The sequence below is a fragment of the Gastrolobium bilobum genome, unplaced genomic scaffold, assembly GCF_033153095.1.
Source record: "Gastrolobium bilobum isolate Gb01-03AN ecotype WA unplaced genomic scaffold, APGP_CSIRO_Gbil_v1 utg16099, whole genome shotgun sequence".
Taxonomy (NCBI): Eukaryota; Viridiplantae; Streptophyta; class Magnoliopsida; order Fabales; family Fabaceae; genus Gastrolobium; species Gastrolobium bilobum.
In genome coordinates this window covers 250608-261716 of record NW_026898009.1, presented here as the reverse complement: position 1 = coordinate 261716, position 11109 = coordinate 250608, and positions in this window count along the sequence as shown.

Genomic DNA, 11109 nt, shown 5'->3' with positions numbered 1-11109 from the left:
GAATAAATTTTGTGCAATCGATCTGAGCTAAAATTTAAATTTAAGACCTATCTTATTAGCTAAAAAATGAAGTAACATTATTTCTAAAATAAACAAGTAAATACTAAATATGTATTTGTTTTTAAATTTTGATACATTAAAATTATAATATATTTTAAATTGAATAAAAAAGTTAAGGCCTTGCGGACTCTTGATGAGCCACTCATCCCCTTTGGGGTGACTGTTAATTTCTTTCTTTGTTTTAAAATTTATTCGTGTATAAATTTTTTTTTTTTAAGGCATCCGCTCATTGAGGAATAGGGAGAAAACATATTTTCCAAAAAAATGTAATTTTTTTTTTTACTAAGTTGGACTAATCTTGTACACGTGGGCATGCCAATTTTATATGATGTCATTCACATGGCCTCCTAGGCTCCTACAAAGTATTATATTTTTTTATATAAAAAGGAAAAAATTAGAAATAATCATGTGATCGCTTATGACATATATATTTTGAGTTCGCTTTTTCTGCAGTCACTGCAGATAAGTTGTTTGCATTAAGTCTAATACGATGTCATTTTCGTGGAAAATCATGTGTTTTATAATTTTAATTTATTTCAGGTTATTATAATTATAATTTTTTAATCTTTTAATCCCAAAACAACGTCGTTTTAGAAATAAAAGCAGATAACTTATCTGCAGTAACTGCAAAAATATTTTTCTGATATATTTTTTATGGCTTTAATGTTTCTAAAGTGAATGTAGATAAGTTATCTACATCCCAAAATGACGTCGTTTTGGGTTGAAAAATTAAAAAATTATAATGAAAAAGACTACCATAACCCTGAAATAAATTATAATTATAAAAATACCATGATTTCTGCCTCAAAACGACATCGTTTTGGGCTCACTGTAGATAAATTATCTACATTAACAGTAGAAAAAGGGAACCCATTTTTTTTTATCTAATCGCTTATTTTCTACAAGTTTTTTTTCTTCCTATCTAACCACTCCATTAAAACTTGGACTAATATGTCCATTTTTCCCTGTGAACCATAAAAAAAATCACGAGTTAAATGATAAAAAAAGTAAATCACAACTTGAGTTAAACTTATCTCAAGCTATACACTTAAAGCTATGTATTACCTTTAATACATAGTTATAACGGGTGGCTTGAGATAAGCTTATCTCAAGTTGCTAGAGAATTGTCATCCCAAAACTACGTTGTTTTGAGAGTTAGGGGAATTAATGTAAGGTATTTTAGTATTTAATTTGTTTGTTTATTTATTATATAAATTTCATTAAAATACCTTTCATTAATTTCTCTAACTCCCAAAATGACGTAGTTTTGGGGCGACATGATATAACTTTGTCATGTGACATGACAAACGATGAATTCATATATATATATATATATATATATATATATATATATATATGGATTTATCATTTTTTAAGTTACTTGAGATAACTTTATCTCTGGTCACTAAATCATAACCGTATAAAGATAGATAAATTGAATGGTGATAAAGGAAGAGATAGTAAAAGGAAATCATAACCATTTAAAGGTGAATAAATTAATATAAGAAAATAAATAAACAAAACGTCGTAGTTTTGGGATAACCGGGGATAAATATATCTCAAGCGACTTGAGAAATATTTTTCTCTGTAGATAAGTTTTCATTTCTCAAGTTACTTGAGATAACTTTACCTCCTATTACTAAATCATAACTGTACAAAGATGGATCAATGATGATAAAAGAAGAGAGAGAAAAAGGAAATTATAACCATTCAAAGGTGAATCAATTAATATAAGGAAATAAATAAATTAAATGACGTAGTTTTTGGGTAGACGGAGATAAATATATCTCAAGTTGCTTGAGAAATATTTTTCTCATATATATATATGAGTTTGCTTTTTCTACACTCAATATAGATATCTTATCTATATTGAGCTCAAAACGACGTGGTTTTGAGGCGAAAATCAAGCTATTTTTGTAATTATAATTTATTTCAGGGTTATAATACTTTTTTTGAGTATATTTTTTTAATTTTTCAATCCAAAATGATATCGTGTTGGGAGCAAATGTAGATAACTTATCTACATTAACTCTAGAAATAATAAATCATATATATATATATATATATATATATATATATATATATATATATATATATATACGTTTCTCTTATCACAAAAGATATATAACTCTATCTCCTGCAATTCCAAAACTACGTCGTTTTGGATTGTAGAGATAAAATTATACAAAAAAGAGAATTAACGTTTCTCCTATAACCGAAGATAACTCTATTTCCCGCAATTTCAAAACTGCGTCGTTTTGAGTTGCAAAGATAAAGTTATCTCGTGTGACAGAAAAATCATTTATATATATATATATGGGTTTTATAAGAGTTATGTTGTAGGAAAAGTGATTGTGTAATGTTATAAAGATTTGTTTTGCGTGCCGTAGTTTTTTTTTCTTCAAAAATTGTGGGTCCCACAAAATGTTGTGTGTGTAGAAAAGTTTGTTGTGTCATGTTAAATGACAAATGCAAACTCCTATATATATATATGGGGTAGGATATTCTTACACCGGTGTAAGAGTTAGAAGTCTTACACTCAATCTTGACAATTGATCCACTTGTATCCAATGGCTCACATTACTAAAAAATTTGAGCCGTTAGATATAAATGGGATTAACGGATAAGATTGAGAGTGTAACTTACACTGGTCTAAAATGATCCTGACCCTATATATATATATATATATATATATATATATATATATATATATATATATATATATATATATTCTCATGTTGCATGAGAGAAGATAGCTCATGTTGTAGACACACATGTGATGGGGCCATCATTTACAAAAAAAAAGGAAAAAAATAAAACAGTGTCACGATTTTCGATGGATCTATTGGAGATAAAACTACTCTTATGTTGCATAAGATTAGTTTTTCCCATATATATATATATATATATATATATATATAGGGTCAGGATCATTTTACACCAGTGTAAGTTACACTCCCAATCTTGTCCAATGATCCCAGTTATATCTAAGGGCTCTAATTTTTTAGTATTATGAGCCATTGGATACAAGTGGATCAATGGTCAAGATTGGGTGTAAGACTTCTAACTCTTACACCGGTGTAAGAATATCCTGCCTCATATATATATATATATATATATATATATATATATATATATATATATAACAGTCGTATATGTAAGCTTAAATAATCAACCGATGAATATGTATCCCGATTATTATTGGCAAAGGCGACAAGGGAAAAAAATATCTTTGAATAGTGATTAAGTTGTGATTGGATATGTATATATATATATTTATGCCTAGTGATATTTCTTTTCAATAATTTTCTTTTTTGATGGACGGCAGGACAAATATTCTTTCCGATAAACGCATACTATTGATTACCTAAATAATGGAGTATCGATCAGATCACTCTTGCTAATTGTTTTTCCCCCACATCTTTTCATTTGGAGGATAAAACGTTACACGCCTAACTGCTTTTATATTAAATAAGGGCTAGCGGCTAGAAACATTGCTCTTCCTGCAATAGGTTAAACTATACCATATATATTTGCAATCATATACAAGAATATGCACCCGATGGGTATCTGTACAATTTTTATATAATTAGCCTTTATGTGTCCATATTTCTACAAAGGGCATCACTTAATGTATAATAAAACACTTGTGGGTCCAAATGTGACACTTGTTCGGTAAAGAACCACATTTACTTCGTGTATAAATGGGACTCAGTCTGTTACCTATTTTCAATCAAGAAACAACAAAATTAGATATTAATCAATTTGCTTCCCACAGCTACTTGTGTGGCACGCACAGTTTTTATGGCACCTCAACCAGATCTTGTTAAGATAGGGAATGAAGGTTTTGCTATCATAGACACGTTCTGTGGTGCACCAATCAGAAAGTCCTCTAACGGGGGATTCACTAGGCAGAGGATGGGACGTTGGGGGTTTCAGGCTACCCAAGATCACAGCAAGGAAGAGCTAGTTATCAATAGCAAAGATGCAGCTTTTGAGTATGGTGGAATTATGGTTGTGAACTATTCCAAGAGTACTAAACCGCAGAACCGTTGGGGTAAGATCTTCCAAGTCTTCAAACCTTGAAGATATGGCCTCTTTGATTAACTACAGTACTCCCTTATATATATATATATCTATGTTTGTCTTAGTACAATACATACAGAAGAGCTGACCTTGCTATAAGGGTATGTATGTTATTATGTTATATGCTTTTGATGTGAACTTATGAAGAGCACTTATATATATTGTATCCACCAACCAGTACTTATCTTATTTTGTAAGATGTGTGTTTATTATTATTAGCTAATTAATTAAGTTGATGTGCCTTTTTTAAATTACGCAATTCTTTAAACTTTTCTTCTGTATGTGCGGTGCAAATTTTAGACAACAAAATTATTCCACGCAATATGGTTTTCACGAAATCTTCTACAATATTTTATGGACTGATCAGAATCAAGTATGATAAGGAAGAAAACAATTTTGCATTACATAATTCATGAACATGTCACGTTCTGTTACATTCGTACGACGTTTTGTGTAAAAGTTTTCGTAAGGTTCAGCATATATTAGTTTAGTTACTATATATATATATATATATATATATAAATCATTTCTCATGTCATAAGAGATAACTTTTTTATGTTGTGAGACATCGAAATCTGTGTAATCCTTTTTATTTTTTTATTTTTTTTAACAAGTGGTGGGTCTCATCACTTGTTGTGTCTATAACATGAGAGATACAACCTCGTGTGACATGAGAAAAGAGAAACCCGTATATATAAAGGAGATAAGTGTGACATATATTAAGATGGAATAAAAAGTTGGTTGGTCTTACATATAGTACTAGACTTGTTGTCTAACTAAACTTTTTGTCTAACAATAGGCCAACGTATGTCTTCATACTATAAATGTGCTGTGAGAATAACAACATTTGCTAAGAATTATATAGCAAAGCAATGGATCTTTATTTACCCCAATAACCTGTAAATAGTTAAAACAATTTTACTTTAGTGAACATGTACTTAGTTTTAAGAGTAAAGTGTTCCAAATTAGGTTGGTTCAATAAATTAAACTGCAGGAGTTTTATTTGGGGGTAAATCATAGAATTATCGTTTTCAAAATTTTCAAAATGTGAACTCCGATCCATTTCTTGAAAAATACAAACAGAAATAAAAATCAAGTATGTTTTCAGAAAACATGATTCTTTATTTCCAGTTTATAAATACAATCTGAATCTTGGGGGAGAGGGGAGAACAGAAAAAGAGAATATCGTTACCAACTAGACAAAAAAATTGAACATTTTGAATTATTTTAATTTTAAAATAAAACAATTAAAATCTTGAGAACTTTTTTAAAATTAATTCAATCCAAATATAAATTGTTTTCCAATGAGTTCAATACTATATTAAACATAATTACTTTGTCAACTACTGTTTACGTCAATAACAGGAGAAGGTATTTCATGGACCTGGACCATGGTGGTCCTTTTCTAAAATAGAAAAAAAAAAGATGGAGAGGGAAAAAATAAAAAATAAAAGAAATAAAAATGAAAGAAAATTTTTCATTTATAAAAAAGGAACAACTGAATAAGTGGTAGGTCTGGAGCATATTAAAATTTTCCCAATAATAGAGTAGGATGGAGAGAGAAGAGATTCGATATGTTTTAATTCAACTTTTACTATTATCATAAATAGTTTGATGGATTAATTCTATTAATTATATATTTGTATTTTCCTAATTTTTTTATAGTAAGATATTTTTATGTTAATAACATGAAAATATCCTAATCTAACACCTAAAGGAGAGAATCTCTTTTATAATAGTTCGTAGATTATTATTGAAATCAACCATCATTAACTAACAAAAATAACTGGCCCATATACTAATTAAACAATAAAAAAAGGAGTTACTACTTACTGTAGTTGATTTGGGTTAGTCTATATAATAATGTGATATATATAGTAATGAAAATTTAAAGATAAACACTGCCAAAGAATAGAATCGTATATAATAATATAGTAATGTATGCAACTCACCAATATTGATATATAAAATGTGTTACGAGGAGATGGATGGAAAGTGTTGTTTATTGAATTTGTTCTCACTCCGATCGAGGTGACTGATGGTGGTGGGAGTGTGGGACAATAAATAATTACTCAACTCAGTATATAATAGTGAAGTAATGCAAAATGGAGAAGATTCATGCGTAAATACGTCAGGTTAGTTGGGCCCAGCCTACAGTCCGGTCTACATTGAGTCTGACCTAATTCAACTTTTTAAAAAAGTATAGTAGGTTTAGGTTTGTAAGAAATTTTTTTTTAACAAATAGGTCATAGGCCAATTTTGTCAAGTCCGGCCTAAAGCTTTGTAGGTTGGCCTATTTAATTTATTAAAATAAAATAATAAAATATGATTTATGTGGCAAAGTACCAATACCAACCCTAATTTTTATTTTATTTGACTTTATTTCAGCACCCAATAATTGTATTTTTCTTATTTCTTTGATTCTATTCCTCTATGATATACATTCTAGAGCTGGAGTATTATGTTGACTCTTTCTTGTTTGTCATTTTTTTCTTATGAGAAGTACTAGTGCATGCATGAATGGAATTTTTTTTTGCTCTATACAATTATTTTCTTTGTTTAGTATCTACAGTGGGAGGCCTACAAATAAAGCCTTTAATAGGTCAGTAGGTCAGATAGGCTGAATTTTTTTTACGTAGGCTTGGGCCAGGAAGGCCAAAGTCCGGCCCATTTACACCCCTAGACATGAGCCCTCTGTATATATGGAATATTTTACAGTTTGCTTGGTACACTGTACACATATAATGGAGCAAACGGTTATTACATTATTGGAAAATTATAGTCTCATGCAATAGGAGAGTAAAAAAATTTCGTACACATTCATTTCCCGTGTCAATTAATTTTTCTTTTCTTTTTTAATATAAAATGTGAGATCTACATTTAATTTATCTCTACTTTTGTTCTCTTATGTTTTCATGCCAGATAAGAAAACAATCAACCCTACATTATTAGGATTGTAAATTCGCAAGGACAAACACTACACTATAATAGTGGGACATTGCTGTACAGAGAGAGGAATAATTTTGATACCATAGATGTTTTATCATGCGATGGAAATGAGCTAGTGAGAAACCAAAGCGAGGGTTAGAACAAAATGTATAATAAATCAAGGTTAAATGTAACTCTAGCTCCCTATTTTTAAGACATTTTTGAATATGCCATCATTACTAAAAATTATAGTTAGAACCTTATATTTTTTATAAAAAAATAAATTATAAGAGACCTTAAAAGTGCTATAAAGGCCCAATTATTTTTTTTAAATAAAAGGTAAATCCAGTTATAATTATTTAAAGTATGAGAGATTATTTAAATGTTTTTGAAAAGTATGGCACTTTTAATCATTTTAATCAACGACAAGATGAATGCAAATACTATGAAGCACCGACACTTCAAAAACTCTGACGTGTCGTGTCCGACACTTTTCGATACTCTCGGACACTCCCTGACACTCCAACACGCGTTATAGAAATTCAAAAAAAGGTGCAAAGATTGCGTTGTGTTGAGTTTTTAGTTCCAACTATTAGATTCGTTGAATTACGATTACTATTTTATTGATTTTAATATAAATATTTGGGATATCTTATGTTTCTTTGCAAAATTTATGAATATTATAAGTTTAGATTACTTTTTTGTTAAATTATTGAATATTAAATATAATATACACTATATAAATTAAAAATATTATTTAATATCAAAACGTGTCCTAACGTGTCGAAATCTAATATTTTTTAAAATTAACGTGTCAGAGTATCGTGTCGTATCGTGTCACGTGTCACGTATCGGTATCGGTGCTACATAGTGCACATATATATGGAATCAACAATCGGATTATACATTCTCCCGCAGTTATATATATATAAAGCGAAAAGAAGAGAATTACAAAAGGTAAAAGGTCTAGTACGGGAAATTGCGAAATATAATTCACCATGTTTCCTTCTTTTTATATTGGGTTTTCCTTTTATCCTTTAACATAACACAACAAACTTTTCTACACTCACAACATTTTGTGAGGCCCACACTTTTTAAAACAAAAAAATAAATAAAAAATTAAGGCACGCAAAACGAATTTCTATAACATTACACAATCACTTTTCCTACAACATAACTCTTATAAAACCCTTTTATATTTAGGCCAGAATCATGTCAGTTTTTAATTCACCTATGATGTATCTTTTCAATGGCGCCTTTAATAATGATAATAATATATACAACTTCTGTCTTAAAGAATCTTCATAACCGCCTACTTGGTTCCTTATCTTAACCCAAATCAATTCCCGCAGTTAGTGACCATAATTGCTTTGTGAATATCAATCATATATTCTGGTTGCAAGATTTGCTCGAGGATGAGGACGCCTTCTTCATTCCCTACTATTAAGGTCCAACTATATGCTGACGATGAATATGAATATATTCCATTTTATAATTAAGATTAATTTTCAATGAAAACAAATATTTGATACTTAAATTTATTTAAAATAATTAAAAATTATTTAATAAAAAAGAAAGGACATTTCTACCAAACGATAATAGTTCAGTTGACGCATAAGAGCTGAGTAAGTGAGGATGAGAGCATATATATATTCAATTCTCTTCAGTATTATCTTTGGAAGAAATTTAAAATCTTAATCCTCGATCTATTCCGAACTCCAGATTAGTTCAACGAAACCTATATGGAATAGATATAAAGCACATAAATACAATTAAAGTCAGTTAACCCACGTTAACCAAATCATAATGTAGTTTGGTTTTAGCTAGTTTCCTTGTCATTAACTTGTGTTATGGGTATAACATTTCGTTAGCATTGGTAACGAAAGCCCGAAAGAAACAAAACAAGGAAGCTTGGCCATCTTATCAGCTTGAGTGCTTCAGTATAACTTGGACTCAACTCCACTCAAGGAAGGTGAAGGCCCAAAGACCAATTTGAAATTATACACTATCGAGTCAGATCAAACAAAAAGTTTTGGCCCAAAATAAATGGCCTATTAGATAATTACCTTATATCGGGTGCAACATCTTAATAATGTTCGGGTTAAATATCTATATACTTGTTATCAAATAAATAAATAAATATCTATATGACTATATAATATATGCTACAGGATTATGAGTTTATTATTATATTTATTTTTTGTATTTGCCCGAAGTTGAATCAGGACCAATGTTGTTAAAATCGAGATTTTAAATAAAATCGAAGAGAGATTAAAAAATCGTAAAACATAAGATCGTAATGTAAAAAAATCGTAAAAACGTAAAAGCATTTGAAATATTGGTAAAATCGTTTTGATGAAAAAAAATCGTAAAAACGTAAAATCGTAGTGATTAATCGAGATTTTGACAACTATGATCAGGACTGTTAGCTTCGTCAAGAACATAATTTAGGGTAACAGTACAGTTTCTATGATTTCTTTTTTCTATGAAAGTTTCTGATTCAACAAATTAGAGGTAAATTATTGAGAATAGAATCGGTTGCGACTTGGGAGAGGAATCACCTATCATATAACTCCACATCGTTTGTTGATCAGGAATATATATATATATAGCTGGAAAGGAAAAAATAATATAAAGGACAGATTCCACAATGAAATTAAAGCTAACTGAATCTCTCATATTCTTCATATTATTCAGCCGGTTCTCTTTATTCTTTAAAACATTAGAAAAGCATATATAGAATAACCCAAAAATTGATACAACAAACAAATGAAAATACCAAGTTTTAAATTGCAGGATGCATCTCATGAAGATACTGTAATATCTCAGTTTTGGTGGTCACTGTAACTACATCATATACCATTATTACAAATTGTATCAATCATAAGCATTAGCTATAATACAATTGTATCCGGTCAAAAGTTTCTCTAGGTGAGGTTAATCAGTCAAAGGTTAGTGTTGTGAAATAATTTCCATAAAGATATCCTAATCTTCCATATGAGAGAGAATCATATGCATGAAAATCAAGATAGAGATAAGATTCCACAATCAAAAGTGAATGTTGATAAAAATCGTAGCAAGGCACTCATCTTGGCAACAGAGCCTGCTGGAGTGAGATTTTGCTAAAATCGACCCTATCTTGGCCCCTTTCAAATAACATTTAATTTGACCCTACCTGCCCCATAGTTTTAGAGATAAAACCCAATCTGTCCTATAAGAAAATATTACAACTTGTGTCATATTTAATCCTCTTTTTCTTAATACTCACTAATGTTATAAATAAAATGTTTATAATAATCAATTGTAATAATAATTAATTTATCGTTTTATATAAATTAAAAAACAAGTTTAAGATATATATTAAACTAGCAAAGAGAAGTTATGTTTTGCCAAAAACAATTATCCTACTTAATATGAATATATATCAACTTTTTTCTAAAATAAACATTAAATTTATTAGTAACTTGCACGATAATTTAAATGAGAGATGCGAGAGAGATCAACCTACATATTGCACCCACCTCATTGTACTTATCCTACCTTGCCCACTACGATTTAAGTATATTTAAGTTAGGATGAGATATTCACCGAAAAAAGAAGAAGTTAGGATGAGATTGCTACTAAACTTACATGTTAAGCTTCAATAATCATTGAGAGGCCATGATTCTAACTTTTAAAATTTTAAATTCTTTTTAATATACTATGAAATTGTGTGTTGTACATTTTGTTCGGTTCCCCAAATAAAATGGTTAAATTCTAAAAAAATTTGTCCTATTAATTAATGGCTAATCATATTTCGTGATATTAAAATAGAATATCTTTTTTACCTTGTAATACTCAATTCAATGGAGCTTATTTAAAAATAAAAAATAGAAAATAGAAAATAAAACTTTCGTTTTACAGCAAAAATGTTAATCATATCCCCAATAGTTGTAAAAATAACTACTGGAAGACCAGTTTCACGTTTCCACCAATATTCAAAATTTCTTAACCATATTTTTTATAAATCAATATTTTACAAAACTGAAAATGAAT